Below are 10000 nucleotides of genomic sequence, written 5' to 3'. Positions count from 1 at the left end.
CTGACCTCATTGAAGGATGAATCTCATAAAGTCCAGGTCATATTTCAAATCAAAATCAGAGAAAGTAAGAATGTTTTAGTATTTTGCAGTCCTATTTTTGGGACCATTAATATTTTTGTATATTTTTGTGACATTAACATGACATTAAACCCCAAAGTACTGTAATGCAGAACTCATTCTTTTGCGTCACGTTTCAGTAATAATCTTCATGACGTGGACGTTTGGCCCTGCAGCTGCGTGTGTATTAGTGCAGTGGTTTGTCCTTGAATGAGTCGCTCTGTTCTTCACTTCAGGCTGTTCTGTTTGTGGTCCGTGTCGGGTCAGTCTAGTGCCTCTAAATATAATTCACTCGTCTCTTTCCTGTTCCTCCTCCTCTTTTAAAACTGTCGGCCTGCTGAAGACTCAGAGTAAGCGTGTCAGGATCGCCGTGTGGTCAGCAGCACTAGCGTGTTTGATTGACGTGTGGACCGTCTGGTTGCCATAGTGACGCATCTGCAGTGACTCAGCAGAAGATGCAGTGTGGCTCTTGTGAGCGTGTGATGAACAGTCACTGATGGTCCAGGAAGAAACGTGTGATATTAAAGCAGCTGTATGCAAGGTTTTACTTTAGAATAACACTTTCAAAATCAATCTTTCTTGACTCGTTGTTTGATCAGACTGACAAAAGTGAGAACACAGTATTGGAATTAAAAATAATAACACTAAATGATCATTTTAAGTATATAGCATGCTGCAGTGTGATGTGTTTATTATTTGCGTGCTCTGTGTGCAGTCCAGTGGAAAAACCCCAGCGGCGTCACGTGACCCGTGTGTGTTTGAATCATTGATGTACGAGTCCATCGCCGTGTCTCATGTATGTAATCAGTGCAGTGATCAGCATCGGTCTGGACTTCAGCTGATTCATTCAGTGATTCCTTATTAATATTGAACATGAAACCTCAATCTGACTCTCTTTACTTTCTTAAATGATGTTCTTGGTCTTGAATCATGTTCAGTTAATAGTCATTCAGTTTTGTTCACTTACGTTTATTCATCTTGTAGAAGAGCAGCAGTGCTCACAGTCACATCAGTGTTTCACTCTGAAATCACCTTACAGAAGTCAAATGGTGTCCACTATTAGGAAATGAAGCTGAAGACTGCAGCGCTGCTTTGAATCTAACGACAGTATTTCTGCTCGTTTTGTATTGTCTTGTTTTTAGCTGATATTAGGCGCTGTCTTGATCTTAGGAAGGTCCGGTTATTGTCATGCATGTTTTGTATTTGAGTTGCATGATGTTTTCTGAGATCATGAGTGACTCAGGTGTGTTGATGGAGTTGATCTGCAGAAGCTGCAGTGCTGTATTTGTCCTGTAGGTGTCAGTGAATCTCCTTTCACAGCTGCGCTCTGTCGCATGCTTCACTGCAGCCCTATTTCTGCTGTGTGTGAGTGAGTGTGTGTGAGTGTGAGTGAGTGAGTGTGTGTGTGTGTGTGTGTGCACGTGCGTGTGTATAGTGTGTGTGTGTTTCATCAGTTTTTGCTTTATTCATCTCCTTTAGAGCTAAAATGAAATTGGATGAATCTTTCTGTCAACAAAAAAAGCAGAAAAAGAAGCCTATGTTACAGTAATGAGAAACTGTCAGGTGTTAAAATTAAAATAAAAAAGAATGTCATAATTGTTATGGTCCTCAAGTCAAATTTATTTTTCTTTGCATTCCTCCTTTTCTCTAGCTTACTTCCTAATCTAGTGTCTAATAAACTTGCCGTTGTGTATTACAGATATTGTTGACTTACTGATACGATATACTTTATTGTCCCCTTAGTGTATGCTGCATATACAATCACATATAAATTATCAAATCACATATCTCTTCACTTAAAACATACTATACAGGGGGGCAAAGCATGCAAACAAGTATATAAAAGGTCACAATGCACAACGGAACAGCCACTATTACACAATTTCCTAACCCATAAAACCTGCAATAAATAACAACACCAGCAAAAATAAAAACAAACAATATAAAACAATGCATGAAGTTAAATGATCAATGCTAACCAGAACCAAGTCATTGGCCTTTGTCCTTACCATTCAAAATTCTAATGGAAACGGGCACAAAAGTGTTTTTGAACCGGTTGAGTTAGGCACTCTATACCTTCTTAATGCGTAATATAACATCTTGTGTCTTTGTTTTGAACCATGAGCCTCATGCGTTTCTTCTTGAGACTTTTTATTCATCCAGTTATTCATCTGGAGTCAGAATCAGCTGTGTTACTGCACTGCACCATTATTTACTGTGTTATTTTTATTTTTAATTCTGCAGTAGTCTTAGGCTGTATGTGATGCGAGAGAGCTTTACAAAATGAAAGAGACTGTCTGTGTCACACATCTGGTGTTCATTAGTGTTTTCTCGTTAGCGCTCATTAGTCTGTCTGCTCAGATTCTGTCAGAGGAAACACACTGAACCAGAGCTGAACGTGTGTCCGGTTTCTGCTCCTGATGCTCCTGTTCTGTTGTGTGATGTGATGAGATGTGATGAGATGAATTCTGATGTGATGTATTTGTTGATAACAGCTCTGTTCTCATCAGATATTGGATATGGCACACTAAAGAAACTGGGTGATTGGTCTTAAATACCTCTCGCAGATAGGCATGGACAAATATGAGAGTTTGACGGTATGATAACCTTAAGCAAAAAATATCACGGTTTCACGGTGTTGTCGTTACATCTTATTTTTAAATGACTGGGAAAAAAAAAAAAAAAAAAAAATTATTTTGTTTTTGAGCAACATACAGAATATTAGGAACGTAAGAATTTGTTTATTTTTCTTTGATTTGTTTCCTAAAAAGAAGAAAAATAAAGATTGACATCTTTATTTAACCTAAATCTGTAATTACAGTTATTTAATTTTAGTTATATAATTCATATACATATCATTTCATATCATTTAGTTATATAATTTCATATACATAATTTGATTTAATAATAACCTAATTTGAAGCAAAAACAGAATGTTCTGACTAGCTTTGTGAAATTATACTGCATGCCTGAACGAAGCAAACAGCAGAAGCTCTGAATGAGACGCAGATTCACTCTCTGACAGCAGGAGGCGCTCATGGAACACCAGATACAGCGTTTCCTTGGTTACCGCTGATACAGCGTTTCCATGGTTACCGCTGATACAGCGTTTCCTTGGTTACCGCAGATACTGCGTTTCCTTGGTTACCGCTGAGTGTTACTCTCTACACTCACTCAACCTGAGGGACTCCTACACTTTCAGTCTCTGAGGAGACATGAAAAACAGCGCATACAGCAGGAACAGTATAACGGGAAATATGGAACGTTTTGAAACGTGACATTTTCAAATCGCGGTATACCTTGAAACCGGTAATCGGCCCATGCCTACTCGCAGACGTTATTTGGATTCATATTGTTTCTAGGCTGTCCATCTTATTGTATTTAGGCTATTATGCATGTTTGATGTGAATCATTAATTGCACATAAAATCACTTCTTCTGCAGTTCTTATAGTGAAGTTTGTAGTTAATTGTGTTTATTAGGGATGCTTGTTGATGTTTGTTGTTTAGTTGTTTGGATGATCATCAGACGTGCTGCAGCTTCATTCAGCTCTCACATGTCTCTGGATTAAATCTGATTAAATCATATAATCTCACGCCTGGAACATCCATCTGTGTGTGTATCCTCATCAGACATGCGTGACCTCGTCTGAGTCTCTGATCAGAAGAGTCTGATGTCTGGGGGGTGTGTTTGCGTGTGCGTGCGTGTGCGTGAGTGTGTTTGTGAGTGTGTGCGAGTGTGCGTGTGTGTATATGTTTGTGTGTGAGTGAGTGGTCAGACCTGTGCGATTCGCTCTGTCAGATCAGCGCCTGCGGTGTGACACGCTGAATTATTATCCATATATGAGCTCATTCAGATCTCAAGATTTAAAACGCTTGTCACACTGCAGGACTGCTGAGTCACTCTGGATAAAAGCGTCCACTAAATGGTTTAAAAGCTCATTAAAAATGCTGAAAACAAGAACTGTGATCTAAAATATATCCTCTCATTTAAATACATTCAACCTAAAACACTGATGCTGAAGAAAAACAAATCCATGTTATCTATCTGTCCACCATCCAGAGTTTCTCACATTTCATCACTCACATAGCAACTGTTGCTAAGGCATGCTGATTGGCTGAAGTCTCTGTGCTCTTACGTAAGAGTCATGATGGGAGCGAGTCGTGCAGCACATCCTTCAGCTACACACACTCTCACACACACACACACACACACACACTCACTCACTCACTCACTCACTCACTCACTCACTCACTCACTCACTCACTCACTCACTCACTCACTCACTCACTCACTCACTCACTCACTCACTCACTCACTCACTCACTCACTCACTCACTCACTCACTCACTCACTCACTCACTCACTCACTCACTCACTCACTCACTCACTCACTCACTCACTCACTCACTCACTCACTCACTCACTCACTCACTCACTCACTCACTCACTCACTCACTCACTCACTCACTCACTCACTCACTCACTCACTCACTCACTCACTCACTCACTCACTCACTCACTCACTCACTCACTCACTCACTCACTCACTCACTCACTCACTCACTCACTCACTCACTCACTCACTCACTCACTCACTCACTCACTCACTCACTCACTCACTCACTCACTCACTCACTCACTCACTCACTCACTCACTCACTCACTCACTCACTCACTCACTCACTCACTCACTCACTCACTCACTCACTCACTCACTCACTCACTCACTCACTCACTCACTCACTCACTCACTCACTCACTCACTCACTCACTCACTCACTCACTCACTCACTCACTCACACATTTACAGAAACATTCATTGAAGCTGCTCATATTTCTGACCCGGTTATCTCATGCAGTGCACTGAAAACTTTTCATTTTCAAAACATTTTCTCTCAGAAATTACTCATAAATGTCACCAAAAAAAAAAAAAAAACAGCAAGTAACACATTGAATTAAATATAAAATGTTGAAGTAGAAAGACTTGAATAGTATTTGCTTGTAAATGTACACCAATAATCGTACAACATATATTTTTTTTGCAGTGTGCATACAGTCCAGCAGTCTGAGAGCACTATGGAAGTAAAATAATGACAGATGTATTGTGAATTTGTAAAGTGAAATAAAATGGACCAAAAATAGCCTGTTGAGTATTATAGATATATTTTTAAACAGAATTCTTATTGTTGTAAAGTGTTACATGTTGGTCTTTATAATTCTTTTGCACTTTAATCTGTGTGAAATTATTTACTTTATACATTTTTTTGTGTATTGTTTTATTGTATTTAAATGTTCAGTTTCTATTTGTTATAAGAAAAAAGTTATTAAACCGGTTATACTTTATAATGACTACATTTTTTGCAACTAAATTTCAATATCGTGATAATACCGTATACTGTGATAAAAGCATTATCAATCAATCGCAACATGAAAATTTGATACTGTCATATGCCTATTCATACGTTTTGTGTTGTAAATATTTACAGTCCTGATTTTCAGTGGGTCAGAGATTCACATCCTCACAGCTCATCAAATCATTTATACTGTTTTTGACCTGTTTAAGTTTTTTTTCTTTGTCTAACACAACGTGTGTGTGTGTGTGTGTGAGAGAGTCTGTGAGAGTCTCTGTGTGTGTGAGAGTCTGTGTGTGTGTGTGTGTGTGTGTGTGAGAGAGAGAGTCTGTGTGTGTGTGTGTGTGTGTGAGAGAGAGAGTCTGTGTGTGTGTGTGTGTGTGTGAGAGAGAGAGTCTGTGTGTGTGTGTGTGTGTGTGAGAGAGAGAGTCTGTGTGTGTGTGTGTGTGTGTGAGAGAGAGAGTCTGTGTGTGTGTGTGTGTGTGTGAGAGAGAGAGTCTGTGTGTGTGTGTGTGTGTGTGAGAGAGAGAGTCTGTGTGTGTGTGTGTGTGTGTGAGAGAGAGAGTCTGTGTGTGTGTGTGTGTGTGTGAGAGAGAGAGTCTGTGTGTGTGTGTGTGTGTGTGAGAGAGAGAGTCTGTGTGTGTGTGTGTGTGTGTGAGAGAGAGAGTCTGTGTGTGTGTGTGTGTGTGTGAGAGAGAGAGTCTGTGTGTGTGTGTGTGTGTGTGAGAGAGAGAGTCTGTGTGTGTGTGTGTGTGTGTGAGAGAGAGAGTCTGTGTGTGTGTGTGTGTGTGTGAGAGAGAGAGTCTGTGTGTGTGTGTGTGTGTGTGAGAGAGAGAGTCTGTGTGTGTGTGTGTGTGTGTGAGAGAGAGAGTCTGTGTGTGTGTGTGTGTGTGTGAGAGAGAGAGTCTGTGTGTGTGTGTGTGTGTGTGAGAGAGAGAGTCTGTGTGTGTGTGTGTGTGTGTGAGAGAGAGAGTCTGTGTGTGTGTGTGTGTGTGTGAGAGAGAGAGTCTGTGTGTGTGTGTGTGTGTGTGAGAGAGAGAGTCTGTGTGTGTGTGTGTGTGTGTGAGAGAGAGAGTCTGTGTGTGTGTGTGTGTGTGTGAGAGAGAGAGTCTGTGTGTGTGTGTGTGTGTGTGAGAGAGAGAGTCTGTGTGTGTGTGTGTGTGTGTGAGAGAGAGAGTCTGTGTGTGTGTGTGTGTGTGTGAGAGAGAGAGTCTGTGTGTGTGTGTGTGTGTGTGAGAGAGAGAGTCTGTGTGTGTGTGTGTGTGTGTGAGAGAGAGAGTCTGTGTGTGTGTGTGTGTGTGTGAGAGAGAGAGTCTGTGTGTGTGTGTGTGTGTGTGAGAGAGAGAGTCTGTGTGTGTGTGTGTGTGTGTGAGAGAGAGAGTCTGTGTGTGTGTGTGTGTGTGTGAGAGAGAGAGTCTGTGTGTGTGTGTGTGTGTGTGAGAGAGAGAGTCTGTGTGTGTGTGTGTGTGTGTGAGAGAGAGAGTCTGTGTGTGTGTGTGTGTGTGTGAGAGAGAGAGTCTGTGTGTGTGTGTGTGTGTGTGAGAGAGAGAGTCTGTGTGTGTGTGTGTGTGTGTGAGAGAGAGAGTCTGTGTGTGTGTGTGTGTGTGTGAGAGAGAGAGTCTGTGTGTGTGTGTGTGTGTGTGAGAGAGAGAGTCTGTGTGTGTGTGTGTGTGTGTGAGAGAGAGAGTCTGTGTGTGTGTGTGTGTGTGTGAGAGAGAGAGTCTGTGTGTGTGTGTGTGTGTGTGAGAGAGAGAGTCTGTGTGTGTGTGTGTGTGTGTGAGAGAGAGAGTCTGTGTGTGTGTGTGTGTGTGTGAGAGAGAGAGTCTGTGTGTGTGTGTGTGTGTGTGAGAGAGAGAGTCTGTGTGTGTGTGTGTGTGTGTGAGAGAGAGAGTCTGTGTGTGTGTGTGTGTGTGTGAGAGAGAGAGTCTGTGTGTGTGTGTGTGTGTGTGAGAGAGAGAGTCTGTGTGTGTGTGTGTGTGTGTGAGAGAGAGAGTCTGTGAGAGTCTCTGTGTGTGTGAGAGTCTGTGTGTGTGTGAGAGAGAGTCTGTGTGTGTGTGAGAGTGTGCGTGTGTGTGCTGTAGATGGATTTGTGTTGACCTGCGTTCTAACATTATAAAGATGTTCCTGTTGTTCTGTAACATTCAAACTACACTGCAGATCTCAGTGTTTGGTTGATTCGTCTGCAGGCGTGTGTCTCTGTGCTCTTAGAGTTCAGATGTAGATGTTCTCGGGCTGCGTGTTACTCTGTACGTCTGTGCACACACACATGTCCTCTCTTCTGTTAGCGTGTTGTTGTACACGCGTGTGCCCGGCTCAGTCTTTGTCCTGTATGTGGACGCTGGGCTCATGCTGTGTGCGGTGAGGCGTACGCTGATGAAACGAGACGAGCAGCACGTGAGAGCGCAGGACACGCTCATCTTAACGTTTATATGGTGCGTGTCCGAACCCAGGCTCCTGATTGGCTGGTTCTTCTGATCTTCACTGTTTATGTAACAGTGGCGGGTCATGTGACTCCAGTGATGTCACTGCTTCAGTGTCTCCTCTGGCAGAGTTTGTGTGATTGAGCACTGAAGAAGCGTCAGTAACACACACACACACACACCCCTTCATCGTCGTGTGTGTGACGTGCTCAGTGTTGGATGTGCTCTGCGTGTGAGGGTTCAAGCTGGACGTGAGGGATGTTTAAATGATTCCTCCATGAGAGAGACGGGGCTGCTGAATATCATCTGAAAACACACATCGTTGTGTGAGATGGACAGATCTGCTGTAGCGTCTCCACTGATCCTCTTTCAGATCTTTCCTGTGAAACGCTGCATCAGATGCCTGAGCAGAGCTGGATAACTGATTACATGAAATCTGGTTTACGTAATCAGATTCCAAAAATGAAGTACTTGTAATTAGATTAAATTACATTTTCAAATACTCGTAATCAGACTGCAGTAACTTTGTTACTGATTACATTATTACATATTATTCACACAACAGCAATAAATCATTAATAATTCATAAAGTATCCTTCTGCTTCTATACAGTCAGAAAGTCTGTCAGTTTCACACAGACAGCAGTCAGTGGTCAGGAGGATATAATTACACAGAAAACACAGCATTTGAGCTCTGGATTGACGGAAATCATGTCAGTTTAAGAAGTGTTTTCTCAGCGTCTCAACACTGCATCAACTTCTGATGAACACACTCATGTTTAATCACTCCGTGGGTTATTTAACCTTGTGTTACTGTGTCTTTGCAAGGCTTTTGTCTTTCAAACACATTCAAATGCTCAAATTCACGTTATTTCTTAATTACATGTAATGCAGGGATTCATAAACTTTTTTTGTCTTCTCTTTCACGTAATATATTTACTTGAACTACCCCTGAGATTTTAAGGTAATAAATGAATAATTAAGTAACACATTTGCATGCTCGCGGTTCTGTGACGGTCATGCAACAAATTAAATGTTTCATTTTTTTTAGTAAGTGTTTTATTTTGCTATTTTAAAAATGGTTTTAATTTTACATTTTTATGATTTAATTATTAGCTTTTCATTAAACTCACAAACCGCCTGCAGTTCCTTCACAAACCATAGTTTTAATGCACTTCATGTTGTTATTAACAACAAATGTAATATATTTTCTTTTTCTCTGCATTTTTATATCAATGTGGTACAAGATTATCTTATTTAAATCAACATGATAAACGAGTTAGGTCAAAAGTAGTCTGATTATATTACCTGAAATGTGTAATGTAACAGATTGCGCTACTAGCTACAGTTTTTGTCACGTAATCAGTAACAGATTACACTGTTCAAGTACACTAGCAGCTCTTGTGAGTTACTCTAGTGTGTGGATGAGTGTCTGTTTCTCTGAAGAAGGAACTGATGAATCTGAAAGGGGAAGTCATTGGATTCACCACCGCAGACAATAGACGTGACTCAATCATCTCGTCATGTCTGATGCTTTTGTCTGCTCATCAGTTTATTCAAACCAGGTAATACTGATGAGTTAGTAGTGTTTTGTGTTCTCAGGGTAATTCACTGCTACTGTGAGGTTTGCTCAGAGCTGATGTGTTTTTAGAGAAGGTCTTGTTTCTGCTTCAGTGGAGTAGCGCTTATGTAAAGCATTAGTACGGCCTCATATATCTTTCAGTGCGTATGGAAAGAAAATATATATATATGTGTCCCTGGAGCACAAAAGCAGTGTTAAGTCGCTGGGGTATATTTGTAGCAATAGCCAACAATACATTGTATGGGTCAAAATGATACATTTCTCTTTTATGCCAAAAATCATTAGGATATTAAGTAAAGATCATGTTCCATGAAGATATTTTGTACATTACCTACCGTAAATATATCAACTTAATGTTTGACTAGTAATATGCATTGCTAAGAACTTCATTTGAACAACTTTAAAGATGATTTTCTCAATATTTAGATTTTTTTGCACCCTCAGATTCCAGATTTTCAAATAGTTGTATCTCAGCCAAATATTGTCCTATCCTAACAAACCATACATCAATGGAAAGATTATTTATTCAAAATAAGAAAAAAAATGGACACTTAAGACTGGTTTTGTGGTGCAGGGTCACATATTATAT

At 40.7% G+C, this 10000-nt stretch overlaps 1 protein-coding gene across 4 annotated transcripts in view; it reads left to right on the top strand.

Annotated features, from left to right (window-relative positions):
- The window catches only part of LOC107749398 (TSC22 domain family protein 1-like), a 16775-nt gene that overhangs the window by 3455 nt on the left and 3320 nt on the right, over nt 1-10000 (top strand). The gene's annotated exons all lie outside the window — the stretch shown is intronic.

This window comes from Sinocyclocheilus rhinocerous, unplaced genomic scaffold (genome assembly GCF_001515625.1).
Source record: "Sinocyclocheilus rhinocerous isolate Xijiao unplaced genomic scaffold, SAMN03320098_v1.1 scaffold79, whole genome shotgun sequence".
Lineage (NCBI taxonomy): Eukaryota > Metazoa > Chordata > Actinopteri > Cypriniformes > Cyprinidae > Sinocyclocheilus > Sinocyclocheilus rhinocerous.
This window is presented reverse-complemented; position numbering and strand designations above follow the sequence as displayed.